The following is a 12789-nucleotide window of genomic DNA, read 5'->3' as shown; positions in this document are numbered from 1 at the left end:
GAATGGAAGACTGGTAAATTTTTGTGTTACTGAGTGTTTTTATTTGTTAAATAAGAAAACCTGCTCTCCTGACGCTTCATTCAGTTTTTTACTGAACTTTTCCTCATTGATCATAGAAATATTTTAGGCTAGACACATTTAGATCTTGTTAAGTTAAGGACATTTTGTTGACTTTCTTTTGATCACAGCTAAGTCATGTTAAATTTTACAGGACCAAAAATATCTTTCTCCATTATGTCTTCACCATAATTATGTGGATATTACATGGAGTCAAGCAGGTTTTGTACAGATAACTGTCACAAATTTGAAAATATTCTTTGCCATTTATGACCATGTAAATTGGCAGATAAAATCAAGGTACACAATTCATTAATTTTCCACATTTATTTAAAAGCATGTGGTGTTTAAAAAAACAAAAGATACACACAATTTAGTAGTCTATCGTATACATATGACAATAAATACTGCTTAGAGTTGTATGTCTGGTCACTTCTAACAGCTGTCGGCTAAGTCATATCACTCACAAAAGTTTTAGAAAATTTCATCCTTCTTCATTGCCTTATATATACATATATTTAGAATATGAATAAAGATTTTGTCCACATTATAAAATACTTGTAATTATCTCTCTATTTTACATTCACTCATAGGTATAAACTTTTTTCATAGTACCATGACAGAACAGTTTAATCTATTGAATAGACTTCATCTAACTTATCTCATTCAACTTTGTCATTTCACTGATGTTCGATATTGATGAGAGGTGTACTCTACACTATTCCATGGTTGAATTTTATTATTTTTGTTTTCTGTTACTTACATTTGCAGGATAATTAAGATAAACTGGTAAACACTGTATGAACCATATCTAATTGAGGAACCTTTTCTGTTGTGTTGTATATTTATGTGTTTAATTCATCAAGTATATTTTAGACAATTTTTGTGTGTAAGTCAATTAATGTTACTTAAACAATTTTAACTACTGTTAATAATGTAAAAGTTTTGAAATTTTGGACTTTCAACCATCTACAAAAACATAGTGTGGGATTATTATTTCCTGAAATTGTTCTATTATGATGATGTGTATTTATATAAAAGTATAGTATTAGTGCAATATATCACAGATTTTGTTCTATATGTTTTAAACAGCACATCAATCACACAGAAGACAATACTTGTTGGCCATACAATGTATACCCCGTTAATGTTGAATCTATGTCTTTTTTTCATTTATTCCTTATCTCAACTTGTGTTTAACAAAATGTATGTGTTATTTTTTAAATTATAGCTGTTGTACTTTATAAACTTATTATTTGTTTTTAATCAGATTCTACACATTCAATTTTTCTGCTTGTTCTTGTTGAGCAGATGCAACTTTTTGGGAGTTTGTCTGCCACATTCATTACTCAACTCCATTCCATAACAGTACTGCTTTGTTGAAAGCAAAATGAAACTTAATAAACATGTTTAATTCAAGTTCAAGAAAGTGATCTTAGTTGTTAGAAATCAGCATATGTAACATAAAAGCAAGAGACTTTGTGATGAGTTCCTCTGTTGAATGACATTATTGAATGACACAAAACCAAACAAGGATTAAGCTCTTTGTATATTGAACTAAAGGTTAATTGAAAGTTAAAATATGTAGCATTCTTGTGTATGTAATGCTGTGTGCTGGTTTGGCAATCATATTACCTCATGTTGTTATATTTCATATGTTATTAAAGATCAATTGACATTATTAGATCAAATTTTATATACAAAATAAAAATCACAGAGTGTCTACAAATTGTTTTACTCTATCTATATTCTCCAGGTAATTATTTAGTTTAGAGATAAGAATTACAGAATGTCTACAAATGATTTTTAATATATCTAAAGATAGATTCTCCAAATACTTGGTTTGCAGTGCTTGAGTCCTTTAGCCTTTCATTTGTGCAAAGAATTTTTTTCTTAAACTGTTGCAGTTTTTTTATGAAACTTTTAAGTAAACCTATGTGCACATCAAAGTGTACACTGAAATAAGCACAGCAGGATTAGAGGTAAAACAATTTATATCCTGAAAAGACTACATTGTGCACTCACTCCAGGTGACTTCCAGTCAAATTAGTGTACAAATGGCCATTGATATCAGACTTAGACTTAGACTTATGACTGTTTCAGATAGGTTGATAAAACTTTGAGTTAACATTACATCACAGATGGTCATTGTTGGTTTAGGTTACCATGATAATCTAGTCACTGAAGTTTTTCTATTTTTTTTTTTTTTTTTTCAATATTCATTTCCTAAGGCACTCTTTAATGTTATGATAATCAAGTATTATTAGTATATATTTTCTCCCATAGTGCTATATCTTTTGTATTCTTAAATATTGTTATTGTTACTTGTGATAGATGAGTGTAATTCTTGAGAAAATGATGGCTATTTTTTTTCGCAGAGTATTTTTAGATTTTAAAACTTTGTCTTTCATGAGTGTATTTAATCTTATTTTGTAATATTAGGATTACCTTCATCTTTGTACTCTTATCATCATCAGCTTGTCATCTCATACTTCGTAGTTTATGGTGTTTTCAGTGAACCACCTATACTAAAACACCACAGCAATAATCACTTTGTTAAAATTTGTTTATAATAAAATTATATTTCAATTGATATGCTTCTGTGTTCTTCTGATATTTCACCTGTTTTAATAGAGAAAGCATTTGTTTTATATTTACCACTTTACATACCTTTGCTATGGAATAACCTTACGAAAGTCTGTGTGTACTACCAGTTCAGTTATTCATTTGCACAATGTAAATAAATTGAAGTTGCCTTCCCTTATAACAAGATGAAAATTCAAATAAGCTTCAAGTTGGCATTCCTGGGTTTTATGAATTGCCAGTTGGATACATTCAACCAAACATGCTACATTGAAATTGCCCTTATCCTGATGGCATACATATGCTATATATGCTGCCTGTAAAGCACAAGTTCAATGCTTATGAGGATATATATCATAGACATAAATTACAGTTGGAAGAATTAATATATTATAGTAGCTCTTAAGTCTTAAATGCACTTTATCATTGTAGGACATTCTTATAGAAGTCATTACAGAAACTCTGAGGCACTTTAAAGATTTTATAATTTTATAATTTTGTTGAATTGATCACAAAAGAACACATTTTTCTGATTTTAAGACAAGTGTGGACTTGTAACCTATGTAAATGTAACAACATTAAAATAATTAATTTGTGTGTATTTGTGAAAATTTGGATAACTTTTTCATCACTGCTTGGGTGCTAATTTCAATGGATTAGTCTGCAATTTGAATTGTAGAGTGGCATGACTGAATTACTGATGATGTTTATCAAAATATAAAATAGTAATTTTCATTAGTCCGGCTACACCTAATAGGCACTGGTATTGTCCCCATTATGAAAAGCAGTTTTCTTGTTTAAACTCAAGTTTTTCGTAAGTTTTCTTCAATAAAAAAAAAAAAGTCTCGTAGCCATGTTTCAATGAAATAAAAGTTTGACTCAATTTCAGAGTTATGTCCCTTCCTATATCAATGTTTAATTACTGCTAGGTTAATTTCACTTTGGTAAAATGGCACAACAAAATAGGACATACTACATGTTCATGAGCATGCTCCGCATAAAATATATGTAATTAATTGATTGCATTTCAAATCAGATAGTCTTTCCCCCGACTAAGTCAGATGTATATAACATAATGTACATCTCTTTTTCAGAATTTTTCAGGTTCACTTAACTTTTTTTTACCACGAAACTGACCTGTTGTAAATGTGTAATACAAGATTGTCCCAGTAACTATTAACATACTGTCAGGAACCGATGTATGCCCATGTTATGGGGGAAATTGTGCATTTATCATCATAAATATCAGCTATATAATAAAGATATGGAAGTGATTAAACTCGTAAAATAATTTATCACTTGCCTTGCATTGGCACTCATGCCAAACCCTATTAACTTTGTGATTTCTGTTTCAGGTGTTTTTTGCTAGGTTTGCTATTGTATAGTGTCAAATCAGTCCATTCTCCTTCATCTAACAGTAGACCAACCCATCAAATATCTTTTCTCATCTTGGTCATTTGCATTCATTTTCTGTCGGTGTCAATCAAGATTACAACTTTCACTATGTAAAAGTTGAAGTCTCTATCAGTCATTGAAAGACCATTGTTTTTCCTAGTCAATAATATCTATTATAATTCATCTGCTCATTTTGTTCTTAAACATCTGACTCAGCATTTATTCTTGATCTGTGCAAAATACTCTCTTCATTTCTCATGCATTCCCAACTTACAACACAAACACTTGCAAATGGTTGAAATTTTTCATTTTTTTATTTTCTTTTTTTTTTATATTTTTTTTGTGCCCATTATTTTGTGTTTCTTTTAACTAACTGCATTTGGTGTAAAAAAGCAAACTTAAAATTAAAAGTTCCTTCCTGGAATATTGTTCACATGTTTATAATATTCAACAGTTATTGGGTAGACAAGTAGGCAGCACATTCTGGGCTAAATGTTTCAACGCCACCAGAAGCTCTACATGGAGTGCCTCAGATCTAGGATCCATTGATGGACTCCTTGTCATACAAGTATTCGCCAAGACCTGGTCCCACACGTTTCAAGTTTGTGATGTGGTCAGAGATTTCCTTCATGGCATTCACCTGTTCCTCCAAGTACTCTCCCTCCAGAAAGTCCATGAACTAATGAAATAAATGTAAGGAGTACATTTAAGATTTTGCAGATTCAACAAATAAAGAAATGTTCTCCAACTTCTGTCTTCAAGTCTCCTAATTATCATAAAATGTAAAAATTTCAACTTTTCCAAAGCTGTTTTCATGTTCGACACTTTATGAAAATAAGGATGGACCTAGCCTACAATCTTGGACATGCTAGAGAACCTGTTCTACTATATGGAGATCTGTCCCAAATGACACCAGAAATGTTACAATCACATGAAATGACCATGAACCACTTTATTTGCATGAACAAACAGATCCCAAATGTTACACAATTATGTCAGAAAAAATCATAGCTTAATTACACACCTGGGCATCCCCATGCTTGTCCCCAACAGCGTGGAGGTCCAGAAGGGATTGGTTGACACTCTTTTCAAGGGCCAAAGCGACCAGCATGGCATCCAAGGCACTGCCCCATTCATCCTTTTCGGGCTTCTGTTGGAAATTGAAAATAACTTATCAACGAACTATAGTACAAAAAGTAACTAAATTCATGTCTATGTAATAAATTCATTGGCATTAAATGTTTTCAACAACAAATGCCACATGGTACAGCAAATTCATAATTTCATTTTTATTTAAATGCGATCTTTTTGATTGAAAGAAACTACTGTTTTACCTTGATATCCTGAAGGACAATCCTGCCTCCTCTCTTGTTCTGGTACTTCATGAATTTTTCGGCGTGTTCACGCTCTTCATCTGATGACTTCTTGAAGTATTTCGCAAAGCCAGGCAGAGCAACATCGTCGCGGTCGAAGTAGAAGGACTGTAAAATACAAATTCTTTATTACAGTCAAAATTCGTCAACTGTATTTTGCAACTAATGAACTGTTGATGATTATGAAAGATCGCTAAAGTTTATTATTTATTCCAATTGCTCTTAATGAACTCAGAAACACTTGTAACCTTTATCAGTGTTCTGATTTGGCCATGAAATCTAGTCTCTTTTACAGATAAAGGGAATTAACTCGAATATTTACGCAGAAAGCCCCTCCAAGGGACCCCAGTAGAGCCAAATACATTTGCGCGTAAACAAGAACAAGGTCATACCTTGTAAGCGTAAAATAAACAATATTAGCATAACAGATTTAATAGTTATGGAAACGAGAGAGAATGAAAGAAAAATAATAATTAAATTCAAATCAAAATAATGGAATACTCACCATGGACTGGTAGCAGTAGCAGGCATACATTTCCATGTTGATCTGGCGGTTGATTCCTGCTTCAGTTTCCACGTGGAAGTTCTGGCGAGGTTGTGTTTGTGCCATTCTTTCTTCTTGTTGTTTCTTCAGATGTTATACTAAAAGCAAGGGTGTTAATTTGTTGAATGATGGTAAAAACGGTGGATAACTTTGTCCGTACGTTCACTGACGCAGCAAGACAAATATTATCAAGATGGCGAAACGAGGCTTTCGCCGCGGTTTATATACCATCCCGTCCGTGACGTCATAATCGGGTAGGACACGATCGCTGCCACGTGATAATGACTTGCATAAATGTTGCACTGTGTGTAAAGTATACTGCTAATTTTGGTAAAGTTATAAAATCTGCATTCGGAAAATAAAATTGTTTTTTGTTTATGTCTAACAAGTAAATGGCAATATGGACACGAGTCCTGAATATTCACCACCGTTTTGTTGCTAGCAAGGACTTATAAGCAGGAACGTGTTGCCCTGATGTTATCTAACTTGCTTTTAAGTGTTTGGCTATATGTACATTTCAGCAATGTACGTGTCCCTGGTGGCTTTCTCCTCCCTAACTTTTCATGATCAGACATGGATTGAATTATAGTGACATTTAACATTTAAAGTTCTCACTCCTTGGGGTTAGTATAATCGCACAGTACAGTGTATAATCACTGTAATATCAAACATATCATATTACAGTGCGTGAACGTTGTTATTAACTATATGTGCATACAAATGAATGTTCTAAATCATGACCTGGGGGTCTTTAGGGGAAGTTGTTGATAAACCTTGTTTTGGTTTGAGCATTGAAGACCGATCAGTACCTTATATGCGTGTTACACGAAATTCTATTAATAAAATTCATAAAGATAGTAGTCTTAATCTGATGACATGGTAATTAACCTATATATAGCTAATATGTCGAAAAATCCGATTTGCTTTTGCGACCTGACAAAATCCAGTTTGTGTTAGGAAAGTACAATCTATCATGCAAATAAAATGATATAGCCTAAGCTGTAGACTTTTTTTTGTAGTTTATGTGTGTGTGGTGATGGTGGTGGTGGTGTGAGATGATGTGTGTGTGTACACGTGTGTGTGTGTGTGTGTGTGTGTGTGTGTGAGAGAGAGAGGAGGGGGTGTTCCCCTATGAATTGTTTAGAAACCGAAAGTGAATTTGGTAAACAGTTGGATGATGGAAATCAGGATATAATCATATATCTTAGGTTTATAGACTTACAAGTATTTCATTGATAAACTCTAAATAATAAACGTACACATCATTCATAACCACAGACAATATCAACAAGTAAGGAAATACCGCGGTTAAAACAATATGAAATCCATATTTAAAATCCCCATAAACGACGAGCGAAACCAGAATCTGTAGGAACATCAGCATCTTTACGTAATGTATGTGACATCTGCCAAAGAGTTACCAAACTTCAATTATATTTATGAATGGGTCAGAGATCTCTCTCAGGTAGTCGATTGTACAGAGTTAAATAATTATGTGAACATTTCCGGTATAAACATCAACACCAGCAAAGCACAAGCTATTCGGATAGGAAGGAGGAAGTATAGTTACCAGACTTATCAGTCAGAACTGAATTTACAATGGGGAAAAGAAAAGTTCACTTTTTGAGGAATAGATTTCAGTGTGGATTTAAGTGAATTTTGATTAAAAAAATAGTAAAACTTAGAGCCCTAATTAGTATTTGGAATAAACGGAATCTGTCTCTAATAGGAAAAAATAAATGCTATTTAGTCATTGTTGATTTCACAATTTAGTTATCTGTTTATTTCCTTACCAAACTCTTCAGAAAAAATATTACTTCGTCGTTTACACTATTTTTTTTATTCTATATGGAATGATAAATGTCACAAGATTAAGAAAAAATATGTAGATGGAGGTTTAAAGATGATAGATGTTCACACTTTAATAGATTCTCTTAAGCTAGGCTGGATAAGGAGAGTAGTATAATCACATGGAAAATGGAGGCTAATTCTAAATACAATGGCGGATCTGTACAAGCTTTATAGTTGTGGAAATTAATGTATCTATTTTTGTGAATCCAATTGTTTAAATTCATTTTGGAGAGATGTTTTTAAAGCATGGTATAAATTTAATAATTCTAAAGTGGTGAAGATGATTAAACAGGAAACAATTTTTGAAAAACTGCTGTGTGGTACAATAAAGATATCAAGGTAAATTATAAACCCGTTTTTTTTAATTCTTCTTGGTTTGAAGCTGATGTTATTACATTAAGTGACTAAATTAAAAAATCAGATGATTTGACTCATTTCATGAATTTATACACATCTTTCATGTGAACACAAACATTTTACAGTATCATGGAATTGTAAATGCACTCCTCAAACATTTATTACGAAACACATTCTGCCAGCTATATCACAGAATCTGGAAATATTTTATTAAAAGGATCAAAAGCGTTTTATAATTGAATTATTTCTCCACCATTGTTGCCAGCTGGGATCAGAAAGTGGAACCAGGATTCTGACTTCGATACAGAAGGATGGGCCAAGATATCTAGAGTTTCACTCACTTATAGTTCAAAACGACAGTGGTTCCATTTTAGTGTTATACATCATGTTTGGGTTACAAACACTTTCCTTAATAAAATAAACCAAACCTTTAGCCCTTCATGTACTTTATGTAACATAGAACATGAGACAATAATAGTTCATTGTTTATAGGAATGTCAAGAAGTGCAAAATTTACTTGAGAGATTTGAAACTCTTCTCGAAGTATTATTAATTCCGTTTGCATATAACAAAGGTTCATATCTTTTTGGAATAGTAACACGATATTGTAATAATGTGGATAATGATATTTTAATTCTTATCAAATATTATATCTACAAAACTAGATGCCTCAGCAAATCCCTAAACCTCAATGCACTCATCAAAGTTATAAAAGATCATCTCCTGTTCAAAGAATTGTAAATTACAGTAAAAGTGAGCTGATTGAAGAATGTTGTGAAAAAAGATGGATATAATGGAAATATAATATATTCAAAAAGTATGTTTTTTTGTTTTATTTTTTTTTTCATTATTATCAATATTAGCATTATTAATAACCTTTATATAAAAACTGCTAATTTATAATTTGGGTTCTAGTTGGCAAATTTGACTACCTTTTCATGACCATTTTAACCCTAATTTCGTGTGATTAGCTCACTGTTGTGCCCACTTTTATATTTATATACCATGAAACCCATGTCTGTTATCTTGTCTCGTCCTTCTCCGAGTTCCCTTCCTTCCTTCGCTATACTTATCTCCTCATTTTCCTAAAATGTGTGTACATGTATTTATATTTATGATGTGTGTTTGTATATGTGTGAAGGCGTGTAAGTGTGTGGATGTGTGTGTAATATAAGTGACAATTATTGACATTATGGATGTGTATAAACTTGAAATGAATGAGTGATTGCTGCTGCTGCTGCTGCTGCTGATGATGATGATGATTGTGTTAGATATCCATTGTTCTCTATATTTTCATGATGATGATGATGATGATGATGATGACGATGATGATGATGATGATGATGAAAGTGTGTGAAAGTGTATATGCTGTCTGGTCATTATATATTGTGCGGAATTAGAAAAATATAAAAAAAAAAATATTTATGAATATTTATATGAATGGGTTAACACTTACCTTTGGTCAATACGGAGCGACACGATGTATATATAAACAACATTAAGTCATTCATTAATTTGTTCCAATAACTGACATGTTGTTAGTTGCGTGCTATTTAATCAGTCACGCGTCGATATCTTAGCTCTCTTTATAAGGAATACTTTGCAGTGAGTGATAACAGCACCATCGTCATTGATTTGTCTCTTTTGTACCTTTAAGGTGAGACATCAAATGGAAGTACTTGGCCTTTGTTTTCTATGCTAGACGTGTTCGATGCTCGTTAGTCTACTGGCGGTTTTCATCAGAACTATCGCTAATACCATATTAAGAACATGTACTGTTCGTATTTTTTGCTGATTTGATCATCCTCGATAGTCCGATAATGCATGTTGTTGTACCCAAAGAAATTACAGGGTCATACAGAGTTAAATTAATGAAAATTAACGATCTCATTCCTTCTGACGCATACTGACATGTCATGTGTTTTTTTTATTGTAGCGTTCTGATGGTAATTTGTTCAAATGAAAAGCGTACGTCAACACCGACCGAAGGCCACGGTGGTCATGTTGTATTTTGGTTTATTCTGAGTTTTCTTTAATCCCAAGATAAACCCTTGTAGCAAGTTATCGTAACCCTGGATAAATTCAGATACTTGACGAACGTGATCAGATAGACTTGATGAACAATCTTTTCAATGACAATAACCAAGAAAATGATAATTAATTGAGTACCTACCGCGTATATAAAGATTTGTAAAAATGATTATGTTAAAAATGTTAGAAATAGATTCATAGAGGAATTTTGTCAAATTTAGGAATGGTTCTTAAGCTGTAGATAAGATTAGTCAGGCAAAAACTACATTTACAATAAAGAACTGTAAATATTGTGCATGAAATTGTGTTGGGGATGTTATTCACTTTTTTTTTATAGATTGTGACTTTTACCTTACCTGACTTTAGACTTAAAGTCTTTAATATACCAGAAACAATATCACGCAATTTTAACTTTTCTTAGTAATAAAGATCAAGTGATATTCTTAATGAAAGAAGACCGTTTACAAAAAGATGTTTCCAAAACTAAGTTTTATATGCATTAGAGAAGACAGAACTTTTTATCAAATCTTCTGTAGTTGAATTTAGTGTCTAGTAAGCCAAATATGGCTGGGTATTGATTATTTTTTAAAAAATATAAATGTAAGCATTCTGTGAATATATTATGTATTGATATGTGACACTGATGAAAATATATGTATTTGTATCTGGTAAAAGACTAGCCGCAACGTACCGCTCGATCGCCTGAGTGTCAGACTAGTGAGCCAGAAGTCCGAGGGTTAGAACCCTAGCGGAGGCATTGAAATAAAATAAAGACCTCTGTGACGTCGTTGGAACTTCAATCGGCATTTTAAAATACTGTTCTTAACGCAGAGAGATACCATTACTCTCTACTCAACCCTTTGTAAAACTACCAGGTTGTATTTGTTATTTTACACAGTAATAAATCTAACACATTTTACCTTACGCGGTATAATAGATAAATGAGAATGTGATTCAACTGAGAATATTGATACGACTAAACGTATCAATGTTTTATCTCGAATCTGATAAGTTTGGCTTATATGTGTGTAGATTTATTTTTCAGACTCGTAATTTTATAACTACCAGAACGACATTGGAAAGAGTTTTAATATCTGTTTATACAGTTATTACGTAATCAACCATGTAACCAAGGTTTTTTCCAGCATCCCTTTCTTCTGACGACGAAGGTTATCAATAAAGTCATACAATCTACTATAACTGATATTGACAATAACAGGTATAATCTTGTCATACAATCTACTATAACTGATATTGACAATAACAGGTATTATCTTGTCATACAATCTACTATAACTGATATTGACAATAACAGGTATTATCTTGTCATACAATCTACTATAACTGATATTGACAATAACAGGTATTATCTTGTCATACAATCTACTATAACTGATATTGATAATAACAGGTATAATCTTGTCATACAATGGGGTAATTCATTGTAACAAGTATATAAATATATTTCTTCCTTTTAAAATATTGAAGATACAGAATGAATTTTGATAGAAAGTTCTTTTTGAAATCCCGACAAATCTGATAAAGGATTGATGGATTAAAGCAGACAATCAAAACAGACTTAAGTCAATCAACGAAAAACACTCAGTCTTAATTACGATAATATACGTTAATTGTCAATTAAAAAAACTGACTTTTCTAGATAAGTAATTGAGTAATATACGATTAATCTATCTAGCTTAAGGCGAAGTGAATTTATTATGTAAAACGTCTGATGAAATACAATGTTTGGTAGGTACAACAGGGACTTGGCGCGAATTTCCAACCCACAGACCATATATACGTGAGTCATAGTGACTTAATACATATATCTATGGTCCATGGGTTGGGAATTAGTGTCAAGTCCCTGTGGTAGGTACAAGGTATTCATGACAGTCACCAGCGTTTCTCCGAGCTACGGTTAAAACCCCAAGTTGACAAATAACAGTATATATGACCCGTCTTGTAGTAAATTAAGTAAGTTTAACCCATGTAACTACATACAAAGGAAATTTTTTTTTCTCCGTGTTTCTAGGTAGCACAAGTACTCGCATAGTCGCATGGGATACGATGAATAAATTTTAGTCTTCTGAGAATAAGTATTGCGGTTAATTTTATCGGTTTAGCAACACTTGTGCACAGCTGTGTAACACTGTCACTTAATGTACCACTTGTATGGAAATTGAAAAGCTATATCCGAGTCAGTGGGATTACACTAGCTATGTAATCATGTCCACGCCACTTAATATCCTACTTTTACAGTGTTTGGTATCACTACTTCACTTTCAGTACAGTCCAATAATATACAATTATAATAGAACACCATGTGATTTTTTAAAATTTCTACAGCCTTTCTACGCAGCATAAATGTACAAAGACCAATCACACTTACATTTTCTGCTGTTTACTCCATTACAATATCAAACTTCCTCTAACAAACATATGACGAATTAAGTAGCACGTGTTAGGTTTCCTTTATAATAAAATATCATGGACCAAGTCTTCAAGAGGATGACACATCAGCATCAGCTGTTAACAAGCAAACTGGTATGAGACACTTCCTCCTAACATTTGTAAAAGATGATATACACTAGTATACAG

General features: G+C 32.4%; 1 pseudogene; it reads right to left on the bottom strand.

The window, feature by feature from the left end:
• Positions 1 to 4325: 4325 nt before the first annotated feature.
• On the bottom strand, positions 4326 to 6144 carry LOC132548492 (soma ferritin-like; annotated as a pseudogene).
• Positions 6145 to 12789: the final 6645 nt, after the last annotated feature.

Source organism: Ylistrum balloti, unplaced genomic scaffold (assembly GCF_031769215.1).
Source record: "Ylistrum balloti isolate Yb309-2 unplaced genomic scaffold, AGI_CSIRO_Ybal_v1 Utg370016, whole genome shotgun sequence".
NCBI lineage: Eukaryota > Metazoa > Mollusca > Bivalvia > Pectinida > Pectinidae > Ylistrum > Ylistrum balloti.
The sequence above is the reverse complement of the archived record's forward strand: the minus strand, read 5'-3'. Positions and strand labels throughout refer to the sequence as shown.